General features: G+C 35.7%; 1 protein-coding gene across 2 annotated transcripts in view; it reads left to right on the top strand.

Annotated features, from left to right (window-relative positions):
* LOC105263050 (FMRFamide receptor-like) overlaps nt 1-22,514 on the top strand; it is a 117,110-nt gene that overhangs the window by 1,319 nt on the left and 93,277 nt on the right. The window lies entirely within an intron of this gene.

Here is a 22,514-nt window from a genome sequence, read left to right as displayed (position 1 = left end):
CTCGCAAGCAGCTATATGATACCAATATACTGCATCATATTTTTGAATGTATTTTACTGCTGACAAAATATACTTCATTACATACTTTAGCTATATATCTTCTTTTCGTTTGAGGAATTGCTGCCCTTTTCGTAGATTTTATTTTTGAAAAGAAGTGTACGTGGTGGGGAATCTAAATTGAAAATATAACATTAAGGTATTATTTTTATAAATAGTACATAAAAACGAGATGAATTTCAACGTAATGTGACGTAGACATGACATCGAAATTTCACACGTCAACGCCATTTTTCATTAAATTAAGAGTTACTTATTTATTAGTTCGGAGATGTGCAGAAATGATAAACTTTTATTATTTTGATATTGTTAGATAAACCGTGTTATGAAAATGAAAACAAAAGAACTATATAATAATTATTTAGATCTATAATCATGATAGATCATTGCTGTAAGTTATCACAACTGATATTTTCGGAAACGCAAAATCCGACTTCTCAAACGTTATTTATTATATTCTTTATATTCTTTATATTCTTTTTTTTTTCTTTAATATTCCGACCCTTTGTGCCCTGTTCTGGCTAATCAACCCTATCTCACCCTATCTCACCCAGTATACGGCTGTGGATCGTATTAGCTCTATTAGCAATCTCCCGCTCATTGGTACCTGCCGAAAATTTACATTCAATTATTTCAGTGGGAATATATTAAAAATAACTCAGTTAATACTATCGTTCTGCAACTTGCAGTCATTATTGATTGGAGACTGACCACTTCACTATTCTGATAACTCATGACTGCCCATTTCACCAAGGACGTAGTAGTTAGTAATCAAAGCGCTCGTTTCTGTACTATTTGTTAAATAATATAGGCGACATTCTTTACCAAAACATGCATTATTGGTATATTTATTGAATATTTATAGAATTTTTTCAGCTTAATTCATTTTAAAACATTAAGAACAGGAATATGAAATAATAAAATCAGAATCCTGTCACAGCCGTAATGCACAAACATTTATTTTACTCTAGATCATGTTAGACTCAGATAAAATATTTGAAACTATTTGAGGAAGAGTTAGACATATAATCGCAATAATAATATCCATTCGATAATAGTTCGATAAATCAAAGAGCGCGTAACTTCTGTTTCTTATCATGGGCGATATTAGTCTTACATTATTATTGAATTTAACTCATAAGTTATTTCACTATTTTCAGAAACGAGATTAGGTCATTTAACAGTCAGAAAAAATTGATTAAATTCATAATCAATTGGCCAACGTACCAAATACTTGAATCAAGTGTATTTTATACTGGATTTAAGTTTTTTTTTCCGTGCACGAATTGTTGCCCAATTCTTGCGATTGTTCTCCCCTCTTCGTTTACCAATCATCGAGGGAATTACTAGTCTAACTTTAAACTAGCTACCTACTATTCATTACAATATGTAGACGAATTGCCAATGGTATGGTATCTGCTAGACCTAACCCTGGAGTTGGTATGCCAAATCTTCGGTAATCTACTACATAACGGCCGACTACCGGATTAAGGCGGTTGTCGTGTAAAATATTTACTCATCAGCTTTCGTTGGAATTTTCATGATGTATAGTTACAAAAAGTCACTGCAAAATGATCACTTTCGGTTTGAGGTTGTCGGCTTTGACCTTGAGATAGAAATTTTTCAAATTTCATTGACTCGTCATGTGTTTAAATGGACCATCACGGATTAGATCTCTTTTCAATCCACGGCTGAATAGTTTTCCAAATAAAAATGGTTTAGAGTAAAAATCCCATCATTGAATATAGCAAAAGAAAATTAAATTTGAGCTATCCATACACAATCAAGTGAGACTATAGGTTGTCAAAAGATTAGCGTTAATTTGGGTCATATTACAGCGCATAAACTTTTGACAGAGACTGTTGCACGAGCGACTTGAAATTTGGCATATGAGAAATACGATAAAGCTGGCCCATGATTGGCCCAACATCGGGCCAAGACCGCCAGCACCTCGTTTCCTACCCAGATAGCTTATTGACGTCCAGATATCAGCGAAACATCAAATGGGCATACATCGATTTCCAAGTGTCAGATGCTGATTAGGTAGGCTTCGGGTGCCCAGAGTTGATGCGGGTCAAATTGATGTAACAAATTAACAAATATCGACGATCTAACTTCCAGTAGAATCACAGTCTAGTCGGAAAAACAAGCGTAAAGATCCTAAAGGTGAAATGATGGTGAAGGTCATAAAGGTTAACTGGAAGCCATCATAGACTAAATTCTGAAATTCGGAGATTTTAAAAAAGGTTGAATGACTGGGATCGAACTAATCCGTCAAAATCCATAAACAGATGTTAAGGGTCCAGCGCTTGTAATCCAACGGTTCATCTATGTCAAACTTTAAAGATGTGTAAATCGACATGGGAGTTAAAAAAATTGATTGACAAATTCAATTATGATCAATTTTAATCAGTGAAAACAACAGCAATGATGAACAATCTTTATTTCGTGTCCCCCACTCTTGACACTGGAGGAAAAAGTTAACTTCAGTGTACAACGGTCCGTGAACCGAGTGGTTAGCATTAAGGAGTTGTAATCCAAAGATTACAGGATCGAATCCTGATGAGTCTAACTTTTCATTCATTATTATCTGCTGTTAGTAATTCCTTTGCGGAAGATTACCCGAACAATATTTTTAGATTTAAGTCAGTTTGAATTGAATACTACAAAAAGATTGTAACAATCACTTCTTTGAATTCTCAATAATCGGTAGTGGTCAGACTGTGGTTGTCACTCATCGACCAGCATTTAGAACTATTGTTAGTTTAACTTTATCAAGTCATTATCAAGCTTTTATAGTAATATCACAAGAAGATTAAAAAAACACTGATTAATAAATTTTTCACCAATCATCAATAGATCTTCATTTTATAAATTATTCTAATAACAGTTCAGCAAAAGTATATTTAGAGCTACCTCAATTTCTTTTCATATTGAGGTATTTCTTACGGTAAATAGACACCCTTAGTATCCGAACTGAGGAGACGAATCATGAGATGATGAGGCCGATGTTGATGAATTAAACTTCTTTGAGTCATCTCAATTATTTTGGTGGACGCTCATGTAGGTGTATGGACACCCCTTACTTCGGTTTTCCTTCAAAAAGCAGTTAATTTATAATTAACTAAACAATATTATGAGGTATTTACAAAAATTCAACGCGTGGTGAAGGACTTTTTTAAAATGTTTCAAGCGTCACCAGCACTTAGCATGACCCAAGGTTCGCGACGGGGACGCGACTGGTATGAACCCTACCAAAAGTGCATTTGGACCGGTCTAATCCCTCCAGGTATATACCTAATTAAGTGCGACTCAATTTTTATTCTTTCCTTTGTTTGTGATAATTATTAATATGAATAATAATTCAGAAAAATTGAAAATTAGATCACGTGCTCTATTATACTATTACCAACAGTTTTTATGAATCCAATCATTAAACATCAGGTATAGGTACACAAACTGCAGGAATAACAATAATAATATTTTCAGTAGAAAAAGATGGTAGGCTGAAGGCTCTCACGGTAATTGATTTGAGTGTTTTTTCGAGTGGAGTTGAACGTTATTGATTTTGGACATATTCCAGTACATGATGAATTCATTTTTAAATAAGAGCAACTAGAAGTTTTAATGGTCATTTGCTCGGAACTTCCTGACGAGAGTGGAGGAATGTTCAATGGTTCGTTAATACTTACACAGAATGAGATGATACTGCTGAATTTCGGGATTCCTTCAATGTTCTATTGACCTGAATCAACTTTTTTCTACTTATGCAATTACATGAAACCTATATCACATCACGTCTAAATTGACAATTGTAAAGATACAAATATATACTTTTACCAATGTGTATCTATCACGCGAACATACTGCACGAAACAAACTTGAAATTAATGTCAATATAATTCATTGCAATTTATTTCATACTTGATTCGATAGTATATGCCACTTTCAATGTGATATCGTCAAACAATTGGTTTTTAGATGAAGATATCGATGACGAGCTTCTGTAATACACTAAAAAATTTATTCTTCAATCATAGTGTATTTTACTCGAATTAAGTATAGGGGTGCTTCCACGCAAATAGTGATTATCCTAATAGAAATTACTCTTTTCGTTATCATTACAAGTTAATATCTGCTAACGGAGGAAGCCAGTGGAGATGAATAACTTTTCTGAATACGTGATTTACCAGTGGGTGCTGCGATATTCAAGAATATTTATGTCAGTACCGTGTCTTCAATAATGAATTTGTCCATCATTTGCTCCGCCATATCACACATCAGACTTGGAATTGACATACGACACGTTGGGCCACCACATGTTTCTGATTCATTTCATTCAAATTTGATCATTTTCTGCTATTGTCCGCTAGAACTGTCTTAAAAAACGTACTGTGAGTATCGGTATCGTAACTTTCCGAAAATGTGCTCCACATGCCATAGGTCCTTCTAAATGAGTACACTCGGAGAGGAAATCAATATCTTTTCTACCAGAATTCTACTAATGTGTCTACGATTGTTCGACTCCACTGAGAAGAAATTTTCCTTTAGCCAGTAATATTTACTGACCACAAGAAAATATATTTGGCATTAGTGAGTCTTATGGGAGTATTTACACAGTGATTGCCAGATTTACTGGTCGTTAGTAAATGGTATTACCTAAAGAAAATTCGTTTCCTAGTTTAAGGCTTGAGAAGCACATCTGAATGACCACAGAACTGACATATATAGATATCACTATTTCTGGGGAATCACCCATGTATGGTATACTTAATTCAAATATATTTTGTCTACGTATCGACTGTTCAAGCACAAAAGTGTAGGGGAAGCGGGCAAAACGGGACGCGGGTAAAATATGACACAGGGCAAAATGTAATGCGGGTAAAATGAGATGAATCAGGAGGTAGAATGGAAGGCAAGGGGAAAAGATCGATCGTAAGAAGTCATTATTCAGCATTTCACGTTTTCCACAATCTTATTATACTCAACTGACAAAAAAATGTTCAAGTTCTACGTAGTCGCAATGTTTTTTTCTAAAATTGTTTTTTTTTGGGGGGGGTGAGATTTTACAATCAGAACCAAAAAATAACTAATTGTTCGTTAGTGCCGTATTTTTTGAGAAATTTTTTGAGAAAAACCAAAAATGTATGAGAACGTGAGTATAATGTAAAAAAAATTCAATTGAAAAAAATGCTGCGACACATTCATAGTGTTTTTAACATTTTTTGATATTTCTTATATATATACACATATTTATGTATTATTTGTTTTATTTCTATGTTTATATATATATTTATTGGGCATACACTAAAAATAGTTTTCGTTATCTCAACTTAACTTGAAAACTTTGAATCTTAAATTGTAATTATGACTACATCACAAGGAAGTAACAAGGAAAAAAATCATAGCCTTGGATTTGTTTACCCGTGATAATATCGTAATTTCCATTGTGGAAAGTGTTACATATAATCCATTAGTTTTTTTATTTTGTCCAGCATTACATATGACAATCGTAACTCGAGGACTTTTATGCATTTTAGAATTTATCAATTCAATTGCTTATATTCCCGGAGATGCTTCTCAGAAAATATCATTCTGAAATACTTTTTTTTATGCGAAGTGCTTTTGCACGTACGGCGACTTTTATAATATTTGAGATGAAAGTTGCTAGAAGATATTGTATTACACGTTTCACTGCTTGCAGAAAACCATGAGTCTTCCCTGGAGATAAAATTTATATCATCTCTGGAAGTTTTCGGGCTAATTACGAAATCTGATTCCAGAACTGGTGGTGAAAAATTTCTCCTCTCACTTTAGCTACTTTTGAAGGATTATAAAGAATGAGCGGAGCTTATCCAGAAATGTTGAATAGCATTCATAAGAATACTTCTATTAGATATTTTTCTGCTTTTTAAACGCGATGGAAGTGGCAAATAACAAAGAAACGTCTTTTTTTTCTCATCATTCCCTTAAAAGATCGCCAATTTCGCCAAATAATTTTTTTTTTATCGTTTCGGTTTTTCCAACTGCAATTTTCAGAAAAATTCTTTCCATACCCGACATTATTAATGATTAATTATAATGCTGATGATTATTACTGCTGTTATCATTATAGCTATTATTATTGTTATTATTGAAGTGGAAACATGAAAAAGAATATTCTGATTAGCTCTATGTGTCGCGGGAATTATAGTTTTGGAAATAGAATTGCAATTAAAAAATGTGACAATACTTGAAGTAGTATTTAATTAAACTCGAATTTTTTTCCTTTCTAAGTTCGCCATAGTATTGTGTCTAATTTGCACGCTTTTATTGCGACTTTTAATTGGATGCTTGGGATTCATACGCCAAATGGAATATCGAGTGGGAGTTCATTGAAATGTGCCGAGGCTATTAGAACATTCCATTGAAATCCTCGGGATAGACACCAATATTAACATTCTAGGTTGAATCATAACTCCGGAGTCACATGAAACAATCGATTCGTGTACATTTTGGTAATTCAATATGATATTGTGGCAATATGAGAGATCAACCACTGTGCAGATATATTTTTAAATACCACAAATTCTGTCATAATTTTCAGACCACCAATCGCTGTCACTGCCATTTTGTCACTGGTCAAATAGTTATGTTTACGTTTCGGATTCTATCAAATTGCGAATTTAAAGAGACAATTTTTTTAGTTTACTAAATTTATTTTCAAGAGTCTCAATAAACTTAAACAAATAAAACGGCTCATTTTTATGGTATGAAATGGATTGTTCAGGCCCGGAATATTTATATTCTGTTCCACATTTTGTGACAGTTCAGGAAATTGTTGATTAGGATTTTTGGAATATGAAGGATGGGACCCAGAATTATTCTCACCATGATTTTACAAGAAAAATTTACAGAAAAAATGCATAGTCCAGGCCAAGGTAAACCTGAAAATTTAATTTGCTAATTAATTATTTATTTCTTTTCTATTTTTTTTACTTTTTTATGGAGACATGGTAGTTGTTGCAATTTAATTTTTTTTTTTCTATTATCTCGACTCATCATGACCCAAAATGTCGAAAAATACAATTTTTGTGGTGTGTCCCCTCGTGATAACTTCTTCGAATTTCATCTCCAATTCAGTGCTAATATATATCTGTAAAAGTAAACAGTTGAGTCCTATTAATTTTTGAAATTTTTGCCTTTCCACAAAAATCAGTTTTTTTCGCGATAACTAAAGAAAAAAAAATAGTGAAATACTTCAGTGATGAGTGGCAAGATTTCATAGTTTGGAACTATTTCAAGTTGAAAAACATTTTCAGTGATATTCATAAATGTCAGTGTAAATAAAGCTTGAAATGAACTCATTGAAAGCGGCACGAAATTACCAGGAAACTTCATTACATTTGGAATTATTATTTTATTGGCCATTCATGTGTATAATGGGCCATTATAATTCCTGGATGTCAGTGCGACACGTGTTTCTATTTTACAAAATGGAGAGTTGACGAATTGCTGACGTTAATTCCTTTGCAATAGTTTAACTACTGACAACAATTCAATCCGAACTAATCTTTTAATTTGGTATATCACCGATTTTAGGATTGTCCATCCCGATTTGGTGTAAAAAGTCTAAAAGTATTATATTTAATTAATTAATTAATTATTGTCATCTAATTGAGACCGATGTACATATATATTATCCATTGTATATGCATGTAATAGATTGCATAATCCACAGATTTGGTTGCAACAAAGTGTCTATTTGATTTGACTTGATGCCTCACAACTTTCGCACCAAATTTAGTCATTAAAGAAACGCACATCGAGTATATTAGATTTATAAAATATTTATTGGAATTACGCAAAGAATTAAAATGATAAGATTGGAAATGAACTATAACTGTGGCTTTTATTCGGTGGCATACAGAAGACGCATTTCAATCTTTATTCCAACTTCAACTATCGGAAAAAAACTTCAGAAAAATAAGGACCAGAACACTGGACCATTTGGAATCCATTTTCTCTTTGTCCTCTGCTCTATATTTCGTTTTTGCTTGAGTATCGCGAGTTACCCGACTGATAGAAACAAAAATTCCACACGTAAATTACGATTTCAAACTTAGAAGTTATCGAATGAAAACATCGTAGGTTACATACCAAAACACATATTTTCCGGCTAATTCTTCTCGTATTGTTTGGAAGAACTTAGGTAGAAAAATTTCATGTACGGAGAAAAGTGATTGGTAATTATTACGATAATGTAAGAAATGAAGATTTATCATAACGATTTGCCAGCCTTTACACCTTCGTGGTAATTTTTACCATGTAGAGTAGTAAGAATTTGATTGCTCTATAGTAACTAATGCCAGGCGACTATAGTTAAGATTACTATTGGCAACAGCAACCATGACGAATTATTAAGGGACGCTTTATCATTGTGGAGATCGTAGATGCAACTATCCGGCATTTGGGACAGATTTTTTTTAAAGAACAAAGAAATTAGGTAATTCTTATTACCCAATAACTACAAGAATATCTTTTTAACAGACATTATCAATCATATTTAATTGATATGGATGAGCCGAAGTGGTCGAAACTTAAACCCCAAGGAATTAAACACTGTTGCTCATCATAAGTAGCTACTTCCGGAAATGGAAAGAAATATCTTCTGACAAATAACGTTGGATTTGAACTATTTGGTGAAAATTTTTTTACCTAAAATGTAATTTATATATTTTTGTTCAACAAAATATTGAATCTATTAGATATCCATGTTAACAAATTTGCGTAGCTTATTATACTTAAGTTATTACCACACAATTATCTATAAATAATGACTTGTTATCTATGCGTTGTCTTAGTATATTGTATTTTAACGCGATTCATTAGAAGATGTACCTGGCTATTGCTCGAGGGCCTTTAACCAGTTGTTGTATTATTTTTCCTATTTTTTGAAGTGTCATTTATCTTTTACTAAATAATATCGGTCTTATGACAATGTTGTATAGTAAGTTTTTTCCATGCATCTATAATAAATTCTACCAACTAACTATGGGATCCTTGACTATATACCATAATAAACATTACGATGCCAAATGACATTTTTTACTATACCATAGGGAGTCTTACCATGCCCCATGATAACCTCTACTACAGTATATAGGAATCATTAGTGTTATTATTATTTATGGCAATACCCTATTCAGGTTTTTACATTGTATTTGCGGTATCATGGGTTTCCTCTCCAATCCTGTCACACTCACCCCAGGAGGTGTAGGCCACGTACGAACTCTCCTGGTGACCAAGGGAACCCATGGAAAACCTTAGCCAGCACGGCGTCTATCTAGAGTCTCGACTGATGTTTTGATTCTAGACGTCAGTCTAGAGTCTAGACTGAAGACTTCTATTCGACGGTTTCCGAAAGATTAAAATTATTCCAATGCTCTAAGCCGGATTCCGTCGTTTGACCGTACGATTGAACCAATTCGGCCAACGTCGTCGGCAGTAGGAAGCATTACTATAACGTAGTAATTACGTAGTAATGCTTCCTAAATTATAATCGTTCTTACTAAACGTGCATATTCATGTAAGTCTCTCTACGGGGTTCTATTCTCCGTGTAAAACGGCACAGAAATGGGTCAAGTAGTAGAGATTGATGTACGAATATTGTTTCGTTTTCCAAAGTTCAAACTGTTACAGTAATAAATAATCTGTGACCTCTTCATTTGAATTAATTTCCCAGGCTACCATTCAACAAAAATTGTAATATCAATCCCCTTTTTTAATTAAAAATACCAACTTTTCACAATGTAATCCCATATTTTCTGTCATAATTACTGCTTCATGAAAGCGAAATTGGCATTCTGCCAGAAACACGAAAAGTTCATCGCCGGTTGCTGCATATTCGATATCAGTCTTGAAATTCTACTTCACTTCATTTTTTTTCTCAATTCCATAATCTTCAAACTCTTTTAATCGGCAAATTGACTTGTTATTTTCACCCTCAAGCTTCTTTTTTCATAGAAATCTTGACAACGAATACACCACCCACCATGTAGCTATCAAATTCGCAATCAGCACTAGAAAATCTATCAGATATATGATCTGTTTCATCCTTGACGCAAAAAATATAGTTTTTATGGGTGTCTCGTATCGTCCTTCAGAAAATAACTTGCGTTTCATGTTATTTCACATCTCTACAGATTTCACTCACTTTCTTTTTATTCTCATCGGGTTTACATTTACATTTTCGAAAATACGAACAAGATATTTGCTATCGATTTTATCGAGTTTTTATACAGTTTTATTTCCATATTCTTTCCGTACACTCTATTAGTGTTTGTGTCGCTCTTTGCTTTATTTATTTCCTTAGGTAAAGAGATTAGGAGGTTTCGAATCAGAAAGTTTTGCGAAATTGAACAGCAGTACTAAAGAAGCTTCATAACAGAATTCGTTACGGGTTTCCAGTAGAATTCGAAGTATAGATGAAAAAAGTAGGAAAACTTTCGGAGGCTTTGAAGGAATATCAAAAAGAAATCTCAACTTTCGCTTCTTCAAATCCATAAAGTTCGAAGTGAATACGCGGTTGAGATGATGGAAGTCAATGCGTCGAGTTTCAACTACTTGGTAACTTCATCATTATTATTTGATTATTGATTATATTTATTTGGTGTTGAATATGATGAAAACTCATTACTTTCTCTCAACTGCCGTGACTTCCAATAAAATCGATTTTGTGATGTCGCTTTGAGATATTATTATTTATATTTCATTTTGATTGGAATGGAAGGTAAACGATGTGACTCAATAATACAAATTAATATCTGGAGTTTGAAATATTTGTTTTGAATTTTACGGAAACTTGATATGAACGGCAACTTATATTTTGATTGATCTTGATAGATGAGCGTTGAAAAAACATTAATCTTTTTGAGCGATAGCTTCGTACATATTGTAGTCAAGCTTTTCACTAACTTCAATAGCTTTTAAACTACTTGTCCGATTTAATTTAGGTATACTATCATCTAATTTCAAATACCTCCTATCCCAATTCGCAAAAAATTATAGGTAATCTCTGCGCCGGCTTATAGTGATGAGGTGGATTTCAATTCCAAAGAAATCCAGTTTTGGATCCTATTGTATAAATATGCGACTTACACGCCAGATCGCATGTTCATTTAACGCCCGTAACGGCTCAACTGTTTTTAAAATAAAAGACAAACCTGGAATAGATATAATGGGAGAGAATACCTAAAAAAAATCAAATTGATTGACCATTTGGTGTGCACGATATAACTATCGAAAATCCAGAAATTTATATAATTGAAAATAGTTGATATGGAAAATATATAGTCATGCTTTAGCTATCCATGCACAATGCAATCAATCAAGTGCAACTATATACCGTGAAAAGATTGTGTTCCAAACTGGCTCGTTTTACAGCGGATAAACATTTTGCAGAGACTGTCACGATACAACAACCTTAATACACAAATTTAAAATCGTTTAAAACGAATTCATTGGGCAAGAAAATTGATTTGTTTTCAAATAATAGAACAACAACGCAGTGGATTGTATCAATGAAAGTACAAATACCAATCAGTAATAGATCATATTTGATGAAGAAAAGAATAAAAACACGCGGGTGGAATTTGTTTACGTTAAATCATCAAGTGTTGGAACTCCATGTATTGAATTTGTGTATTAAAATTAACGTTTCTAGTTTAGACTTGTAACTAATACACCAATTCGCGAGGGCCATGCCTCTTCGTCGTAGAATTGTTGCAAAATGCCTCTTTCTCCCTTTTCTGGTAAATGTCTAGTTCAGTTCCACCAAACTATTCTGGATGTTTTTTATTTGGTCGGATGGGTCTCCGTCAACTGATTGAGGATCTGGTCACCTTTTTATCCGGAAATAATTAGTGTGGGAGATATGACGTTTAATGAACCGCTCTCTCGTTATCCAGGGCCACGGCGAGGACGTGGCGGTGTGTCGGCCCCAAAGACACCACATGTTAGCACATTTAAAGACAATGGACACACAGAGAGATGAATTTATCTAATAGTCCTGAGCATTCCACTAAAACGCTGAATTCACCTCTCCCGACCATCTACCATTGCTGAACGAACACCACGAGTGACTTATCTGCCGCTACCCTTCTGTAGCTATTCAAAATATTGAATTAAATATCACTCACTCGTCGCGTCAACAGCGACAGCAGGGGGAAGGGGGTTTGAGGAAATTCAAGGACAACAGTGTTTACCTCAGGACCATTTATCGATGTATTTCCCTCCTTGTTGTTTTTCTCTCTTTTTTCGTCTTATTCTTGACGACTGACAGGATAAGAATGGTTTCCATTCAAAGACATTTACGTTTCAATGATTTTTGTTTTGTGATAGACCTGAACCATACATATATTTACCTTTTTTCTTTCAAAATTTAGCAAAACTGTTGAAACTAAACAAATTTATACACCCATCCCGTACATAAAAATTTTCTCGAATATCATATCTTCAAGTTTCATAATTTTCAACAATAATTCCATAGTAATAACCGACTGCAACGTTTCCATTCCGACGCAAAAATAGAAGAGTCTTATTTAGCTTTAGCATGAAGGTGGCGAAAATTGTTAGATCTCAGCGAGAAAACTCGCAGTTAATTAACAGAATTGATTTCTTTTAAGAGATGAAAAAAATTTGGAACCACCAACGAAACTCATCACAATAAAACAATCAGAATTAAATGTTTAGTAGATTCGCACCACCTGGTGCGCACCATTTGACGCGTATCTACTCAAGTATGTATTGCGAATCCACTGAACATTCACCTAAAAAACAAGCAGTTAACCGTCTGGATCCTGCAGGAGACATGTAACTTTTACTTTATGCCTTATTTTGTTTTTTATTTGTATTTCCACCGATTTCCTTGGTAGTAAGTTTCCAAATGGATCCACACCATATCCTTTTTCCATTCGCATGAAAAACTCATTTGGACCATTACAATCTTATTCCAAATCTTCCTCATGTTTCTCAAGCAATTTAGCAATTATTTCAAATGTAATAACTACGTATCTCGGTTTTAGACAAAGTTAAAATGATTACAGGGATTTTAATGAAAAATAAAGATAGATTTAGAGAAGCGCCAAAGATGAAGACAAATGATTTGGAGAGACAACAAGAAGTGAATAAACTGAGAAATTAATGAAAGAGTACAAAAAGGTTTAGAATGATTACACAAATTTTTAATTTGTTCATTTTTTATAAATGCGTATACACGGTGAGAAAAATACCGAAAAAATTACGAAACTTTCACGTATTCGTGGGGTGACCTTGCTTTTCGGGAAAAAGTACTGGAGGTACCGTAAAATTATCCTGATTGTTTCGTAAAAATTCCTGCTCGCTACGAAAATTATTACGGAACTTACAGTATTTTCCCCCGAAAACCAAGGTCACCCCACGAATACGTGAAAGTTCCGTAATTTTTTCGGTATCTTTCTTTCTGTGCAGATGTTTTGTATTGTATAAATAGAAAACATCGAAGTGTCTTTTTTAGAAAAAAAAAGGAAAATTGGTTACGGAGTTGTTACGGTAGCGCGCATATAGAATATTATCCAGGAAAAGTCGAACGTCTCGAGACCTACTTGTGCGATTGGACATCTTCAATGGGAAGCATTTGTTCCTTAAAAAAGGAAAACTTTATCCTAATCTCGAATCGATATCTTGATTTTTACATTAGCTAAAGCGCTTACAACGTTTTTTATGGGTAAACAAAATAAATGGGAATACCTCGAACTCTTTCTGTTAAGGAAGAGGGCAGAGCGGAGTAATATGAACATGTTTTTATTTAAATTTATATATAAAATTTATTAACTAAAGTAAATGAGTGTAGGGAAATACTAGTTAATCTTGCATGTACTCCTCAGTCAATTATTACTAATAATTAATAATAATAATTAACCAGAGAGTGCCAAACTTGCCCGGAGTTTTATATAAAAAAATAAGTTATTTCAGTTTATGGTAGAGATTAAAATTTTGAAAAAGTAAATAACGAATCTATATCCAATCGAAAATTATCCATCCTGTTATTTATTTAAAAAAATCATTAAATAGACACAAAAATGCTAGTCAGTTAGGAGACTATTGTTTGAAAAAATAATTTAACAAATGATCCAAGGGATTAATAACTTACGCCTATCAAATTTAGCGGACATATAAAAAACTATGAATAATAAATAAACTTTTTTTTGTGCATTTTAAATTTATTGTCCGTTGCTACACTCAACGATTCATGCGGAATTCCAAGGTATTAATTTAAAATTTTGAATGTCTTTTTCGAATCTCAGATTAATTTTACGTAAATAATACGCGCCTTGTCGAAAATAGTTTTTTCATTGTTCGACGACGTTGTAAATTTAGTATGAAAAACAGCATTTGGCACAGCAAATAAGAACTTTCAGCCCATTTAATAATGTACATCGTTATCAACCTTTATTCATTGGGTCTTTACATTTTTTCTGTTTTCTGGAGGTTCCCTTTTGACAGTTTACACTGAGAGAAGTTTCCATAAAAAATTCGTACAAGAACCGCTTTAAAAATTATCGGACTCTGCACTAAGCGTGGATCATTGCGATCTAACCCAAAATATTATGGTTCAGTCCAGTAAAATTTTTCAGCTCTGTGACTGAAAAAGTAATGAACAGTCCAGTAAAATTTACTGGAAGTGCTGTGAAAGATGAATGACTGATACGAAAAAAAAATGAACTACGCATTATTAAATCCGCTGCTTCCACAAAAATTTCAGCTCTTTAGCGATACATTTTACAACATTGAATGAACTTCGGAGAAATTTGAGGACCAGTCCAGAAAATTTATTTGCCCTGCGCAGTAAATATTCCGGAGAACAGCAGTGATTTTTTATGAACTCCACATTTCATCAGAGTTCATCAGTACTCTGCAACATCCCACGTTCACTAATAGGAGACCAGTAACTTTCCGTGGATATTTCTGTCCGTGCATCAATTCACTAATTGCCAAATACTTAATTCATCTCTTTCTGTTTGTTTGAACCTAGAAAAATCTTAAAAATGAAAAATAGAACAGTTTTCAATGAATACCCGTTTTACCCCAGATGTCGATATTATCCCGCCGTCCCCTATATATGTTTCTTTCACACATCTGCATGGAAAGTTTATAATTTGTTTTCTTTACGCGCATTTTACATAAACTTAGTGTTCATTACGGTCTATCTGATAGAATGCCAAATGCATAGAATTCCAGTCATTCAATTATCAATAAAAAAAAATTAAATGTTCAACATTTCAAATCATTCCATTTAAAGTCTTAGAAAATGTAAAAAGTACAAAATTGGAATGCTTCCTTTCAGAAGCAAAAGCCATCAATTCTAAATATTTCCACTTTTTGATTTTCATCTGCATCCGATGTTAACCCTCTTCGATGATTAAGCTCCCCCGGATTAATCTTCATTCATCTGCTTATACACCTGAGAGGGTTGAAGTCACAAAATTAAACCGATTTACCGTTGCCCTCAATGGCAACAGAAATACTAGAACGAAGGGCTGTTGTATATAAAAAAAGTTGCTATGAGAAAATTATCCAGAAAAAAGTACGTGTCTTTTTTGCAAGTTGGTTAAGGTTCTTGTCGTCGTGTATAATATATACTGGACAGTTTTTGCTTAAATTTTTCTCTTAACGGGATCGACCGCGTGTTCTCCGCAGGCGCATTCATTCGAAATTTTATGAATTACCAAAATTTCGCCATCTCACGCCTCCCATGCAGAATTAGTTCCATAATTTGCAACTTTTCTTCATTTCCGCGATGATTCCCAAGTTTTGGGGATTTGTTTAATTTCAAATTTTTACTAGGCCGTCGTGATGGCGAGTCGGTCGGTCTTACAGGTCGTACGCTTACGGTCATTCGAGATATTTCGAGATCGATTTCCTTTTTCCTTTTTATATTAGGATTAGGATTACTTTTGTAACCGGTTAGCGATTTTCTCATTCTGCATAGAATTTTTCAATAATGCCACTCAAACATATCTTATCAATTCTCTGAACCCGTAACATTCTCAATAATGATGGTACTTCTCTCAGAGAATAATAGAAAAACTGGTAAAACATGTAAATAAAGGATGTACAGAAAAAACATGAACAGATGTGACGAGCGTAAAAGAAGCAAAATCATCGTAGCAAAGAATATATATACTATGCCCTAGTCTGAGCCGTAAATGGCACATCTCCTCTCATCCCCACACCTCCACTATTTCTCGTTAGATTCCAGCCCTCTTTGTACTCTTTTTTTATCTCTCTTGTGGGAGCTGCAATGCAAAGTCAGTTTACGATACTTTCCACGCCGTTAAAAGGCTGAATCGAATAGTGGGTGGATAACGGCGGATAAATAGGATAGAACAAGTAGTATGAAAGTGAAGTAGAAATTTAGTGGAAGTGAGCTTCTGCAGGGTTTAAAATACATTAATTTGAGAAATTCGAAGTATATCGGAATATGTTTCCATGATTCGTTTCATAATTTCGCAATTATTGGATTACGCTCAGCAAATACGTTCGGAATATATCGTGAGCCTTGTACGTGATAACTGGACGGGAGGTGGAACTTTTTATCACTGCAAATACATTGAAGTAAAAAAGTGGCACAACATTGGGAATGTCGTGTAGCGATCAAATAATTTATGGGTTTTCAGCAATTAATGGAAATTTTAACCGTTTGTGATTTGAGAGTGAGTGTCACGTTTCTGTTGGAGGCCAATTGATAATTAGCATGCAAGCTAATTTGTTCAGTAAAAATGTGGCTAAAGTAGTTTCAGAATATATCGTAAACAATTTTTAGAAATAACCACGATTTTCTTAACCACTTGAATCATGCAAAAAAATGGACGTTAATCAGATCGACGAAATGGAAAATGTAGGAAAATACATCTGACGGACGTAAAAATGCAGACAACAGCATGAAACTTGATCAAGGTCTGACATATCGGTAAATATCCTTTTTTTTAAATGGAAATCATACGTTCACTAGTTTATTTGGGCAAAATCAACGAAAAACCAACAAAACTTCAAATTTATGCGCGCGCAGACCTAAAATATGACAAAATATAGCATTTAACGAGGTGGTGGGGTTAAGCGCGGGGAATTCAAGCCTGTACAGCAACAAGAGATAAAGATTCATCACAATTCACTGGAAAATGGCTTCTCTTCGCAGCACATTTTCAGATCATTGTTTTCTGGATACACAGGGTGACCCAGTTGAGCAGCCCACCTGAATAACTCCTGAAAAAAAGGCTACATGGAAAAATATTTCATATGAAAGTTGGAGGGTTGTGGACAGGACACCCGATCCGAATACCATTTTGAGCTTGCAAGCACATGCTTGCAAGCTGTAAGCGCAAAGTGCGTTTTTTTTATGGCAACGATATTTTTTGCTTCTATAAAACTTCTTTCTCTTCAGAAGATATTTTCAAAGATATCGTCATTTGTGTTGATTCCTCCGATTTCACTTCGAAAATACTATATATATATACTATATAATAGAAGTCCTGAGGCCACATTGAAAATTTTCACTTTTCACGCAGCTAGAAATCTGATGGATTACTTGTCCCGTTCGTTGATCAATAAGCGGTTCCCAGATGTAAACAATCATCAGCATTCAGGTAATCCAAGGATAGCCATTAGAACGGTCATTCACGCTTACCTTACGGTTCAGATATTTCAGGGTAGTTCCATATTTTCGGCATTAACTGCTAGACATAACTCCATTCGATGATGAAAGTCCTGAAATTTCTCAGATATTCCAGAGAAGAAGCGGAATTCCACCGGCAATCGTTTCTCGAATTTGTCCCTGCTTATCATCAGAAATTGATCGATTATAATACAGTACATCTTTAATGTAGCCCCTCCAAGTAATAGTCGAATGGTGTCAGATCCGGTGGTCTTGGTGGTCATATCACATAACCATCTCGATCAATCCAGTGATGACGTAATGAAACATTGAGGGGTGGTGTCCCATCTTGATGGAACCACCTTCTCGCTCTGGTCGGTCGGGGAGCGTTCTCCAATAAGACTGATGAATCATTTTGAAACAATTGTAAATCATTTTTTAAGACTAGTTACTGTTCCATTGAAAAAAAAAGTTCTAAGTTGGTGATCGCATACACACGTTCACACTTCACCCATGCTGATGATCAATACACTGAGTCCATCGAGGATTTTCCTGTGCCCAATAGTGGCAATTGTAACAATAACTATTAGTGGCAATTTGTTGATTGTTTACATTTGGGAACAGCTTTTTCATCAACGAACGGGAAAACCAATCTGTCAAATTTTAAGCTGTGTGAAAAATAAAAACTTCCAATTTGGGATCGGAGCTCTTTTTCATGGTTTTTGCCGAGTGAAATCGAAGGAATGAACACAAATGGCGATATGTCTGGCAACATCTCGTCAAGAGGAATAATTTTCATAGGAGCGAAAAATATGACTTTAAAAATTGCACTTCGTGCTTGTAGCTTGCAACCCTATGCAACTCTCAAAATGAAGCTCACATCGGATATCACCCACAACCCTCTAACTTTCATATGAAACATTTTTTCATTTAACGCTTTTTCTCAGGTTATTCAGGTGAGCTGTTTGAACTGGGTCACCCTGCATACGAGCGGTGGACTTGGTGACATTCCAAAGTAATCTTCCTAATAACACATAGTCATAAAACAGATGTAAAATGAATAATTTTTCAGAATGGAGAAATCGCCTGGAAATGCAACCACATGAAAAATGGACTTTTGGGTGAAATAAATTACGATGGGAAATTTTTTCACGCGTTTACAGGTAACTGTGTGCATCGAAAAGTAGTAGTAAGAAATAGGATTTTCCAGTCAGTCAAAATAGTTCGATTGTTCGAATCACATTGGATCGACTTATTCATGATCGTCCTCCATCAGATCGACCACTCCTGTATCGATTCATGGAAAATCGTTTCCACCAACTCTTCATCTTTCATTCTATCCTTCGTGTAAACACGAGGATTAGTACACTTTCGGTATTGAGTCTTCGCGGGTGGGGGGGGGGGGGGGGGGGCTGTTCTAGACCTTTCCCAAAATATACAACAAAAAGGAATGGAAGAATGAAGGCTGAATGTATTGATATGTAACAAGACGTTACCAGTGTCGGAGAACTGTTTTGGGAAAAAGTTGATATAAGAATAAGAGCAGTTGAGGTTTAACTTTGCAAATTGAGCTAAACGTTTCCATTTTTTAAAATTTGATTTGGATGATGCGAGGTGTGAGTTTTCTACCTTGTTGGATGCTATTAATTGGGAATTGTGGAAGGAAAAGTCAGGGACGAGAATGTTAATGGATTAGAAATAATCAAACGATTCCGACTAAATTTTATGCTCACAAGTCACCTCCCATATCCTTAATCCCTAGAAAATACAAACTGAAATTTCCAATAAAATCTAGAATTTTATATAGAATATGAAATATTAAAATGGAACAAGAGTTGAAAGTTTTACTCCAGAAAGTTGCTTATAAAATTTTGATAAGCAATTACTTTGGATATGGAAATATTGACAAGCTTAAGTATTTAACTCACAATTTATTGGTGTGGAATAATTTCGCCTTGTTTTTATGTTGTCGATTCTTCGGTGACTCTATCGTCTTTCTTTACCAGAATCAGACTTTTCCCCAATCCTAGCATGAATACTTCTTATTGCATCACTTTCACCCACTCGCTGGTAATTAAAACGGAGTTTGGATAGTTTTCAATTCAGAACGTCCACAAACGCATAGCCGTCTATTAGTCCTCTGAAGGTACAAGAAGTTCGACTTCTTTTCATTTAGAGATGCGGTATCCTTATACACTTTGATTCAGTAGTTATCTACTATTATTGTGTGGGAAGTTTGAAATGACAAGTCGATTTCGTAAAGCATGGCCACCAAGACCAATTAACAATCCACGATTGCTTCCTGGCTGTCTTGTAATTGTGGGAGCTTATCGATGAACCTTATGTACTTATGAGAGCAGATCGAATTATGAGGATAACAGGAACGGATTTTTGATTGAGGAAAATTATGGTGAGATTTTTCTCACCTCTTATTCTTCAACGGAGTCAATTTGTTAATTCAGCAATTTTGTCCGAGCGTGATTTCGCAGATGAGTGTCGCGGATCCCGCGGTTTTTTCGCGGATCCCGCGGTTTTTTTTTTTTTTGATGATTCTCGTAATCTTGGAATTATGCAACGGTTTTGGGGAACAGCTGCCAACAGGCGGGGTATGACTCATGCTCCTCGTACACAAGAGTGTACCCCCCCCCCCCCCCCTTGGCCCGCCAGGTTAAGATCTGGAAATGGCACGAGGCCACTCGACTCCCCGATAATCCGGAAAGTAAAAGATGTCGGGTTAATGAGAAGTCTATGACGATAAACCGCCACCACAGAAACCGCGAAACAGAGATGTGGAGCCCGACATTATATGCAATATGGCTTGACGCCCTGCAATAACCCCCGCCTTCGAGAGGGCCTCCAAACCCACAGGTGGGTAACAGGAAGTGCGATCTCTCCCTCTCTCTGAATGGAACCGAAATTAATGAGATCTCGTCGATAGACAGAACCGTCGTACAAGTCGGGAATAAGAAGAACACAGCCGCGAGTCGCAATTGTAATTATTAACGGTTTTCCGGCTCTCAGAATGAAACAACGAACTCCCGAATTTCCAGATACGAACCGCCACGATGAGTAATTAATCCCTCTAAAAAATAACGGTCATGGACCTAGGTGGGGGATGACCTCCACCGAAGGCATATATGCACCCGCGCTGACCCAAAAAGGGCACTTCAGACGCCATACCTCAGACGCCATACTTCAGACCTCATACTTGATACTTCATACCTTTTGGGAGCACTTCAGCACTGGACTTGGCTTCAGACGACTATTACTTCGATTTCAAACGACTTCGTCAAGTCTCGCTGATTCTTCAAGTTAGTTCATCGCTAGTTCTCACCTGCATCAGCCAAGTTACTCTCGGGGAAGCGGAGTCATACTTACAAGACGAGACCGACTTGACGTCGGTCAAACCGCCTGAGTCGCGTGAATCTATTGCGGACTAGTTGAGCCAATTCACTTCAGAAATTGCCACGCCGGAGTCGCGTAAGCGAGAAGAAGTTAAATCGACAACGAGGACTCCCCTGGACTCATTCATCACGGGTTAAAGGCCAACACCTGTACGGAGCGACAAGTACCTGCCGACAGACCTATTGACACAGTTCAGCCTCAAAAGGGTGTAACCAAACTACACCAAAATATTTGTTTTGCTAGTGAGTGAGAGTTGAGTGAACCATAAAAGTGATCCGACGTCTGAAGTCCACGAGAAGCCGAGCCGCCACCCCTGGTCCGACGGAAAATTGGGATCTTTTATTGCACCGCCCAAACCTCCGGTTCGACACCTTCTCACCTGCCAGGTGAACGACCGGAACACCTAGATTATCGCAACGAATCTCCGAGTTCGTCGACCTCATCTTCACACCCCGAGAATCGTCTCATCTCCGAGAAATCACCGAGTTCTACCCCTTCAACCTTTGAGGGAACCGCCGAGTCCGCCGCAGCGCGACTGAGTGATCGTGCGCACCTTCTACTTCCCTGTTTATCATCAACTGTAAGTCTTGAATCAATTGTAATTCTTCATTTACCTCAGTGTTACCTATCTCTCCCATCAAATTGAGCGGTTTTATCTTGGATTGTTGTAACAATCCCGTATTTTACTACCCCAATAAACATTCTTAAATTAATCAGTAGAAGGTTTTTTCCCTCTATCTCTGCGCGATTCTCTCACTAATCAGAATTCCTGCGTAACCTAGCATGGTACACTTCAGTGTTTTATCCCACACAATACGAGCCCTAACTTTGGCCTCCGTTTAGACGTAACTGGTCGCGGTCAATTCAGTTTTGGGGGTCACCCTTTTTCAGAAATAACCGATCGTCCAGCCGCCCGTAGGCCGCAACATGAGGTCCACTGCTCTCCCATGTATCGCTTTATCGCAAAGGAGATTGCATTTGCTTTGGAAATAGAACTTCTTTCTGATCATTCTCTACTTTTGATTTCCGTGATGGCAAAATTGATATAATTGCGAATGATACGTTCAGGAAAATTCGAAAATAATCTGAGAAGAAGAGAAACAGTAATTTATTGATATAAGGATATGCTTTATTAATTCATAACTGTTGAGAATCAGAAATCCCAGTTGGGATTTCGAAATTGACGAAAATAAGGTGTAGATAGACGGGATTCGAATGAAATTTTTTTAGAATGGGTTCAGCATCTTTTTTATGAGTTTTCAGGCAACAGTCATATCACGTTGAAAACGCAAGTTCTCGTCCGATCACTTAAGCTAAGCAACGTTGAGCGTGGTTAGTACTTGGATGGGTGACCGCTTGGGAACACCACGTGCCGTTGGCC

The sequence above is a fragment of the Fopius arisanus genome, unplaced genomic scaffold (assembly GCF_000806365.1).
Source record: "Fopius arisanus strain USDA-PBARC FA_bdor unplaced genomic scaffold, ASM80636v1 scaffold00012, whole genome shotgun sequence".
NCBI classification, from domain to species: domain Eukaryota; kingdom Metazoa; phylum Arthropoda; class Insecta; order Hymenoptera; family Braconidae; genus Fopius; species Fopius arisanus.
Note: the sequence above shows the minus strand (reverse complement) of the source record. Positions and strands in the feature narration are given on the sequence as shown.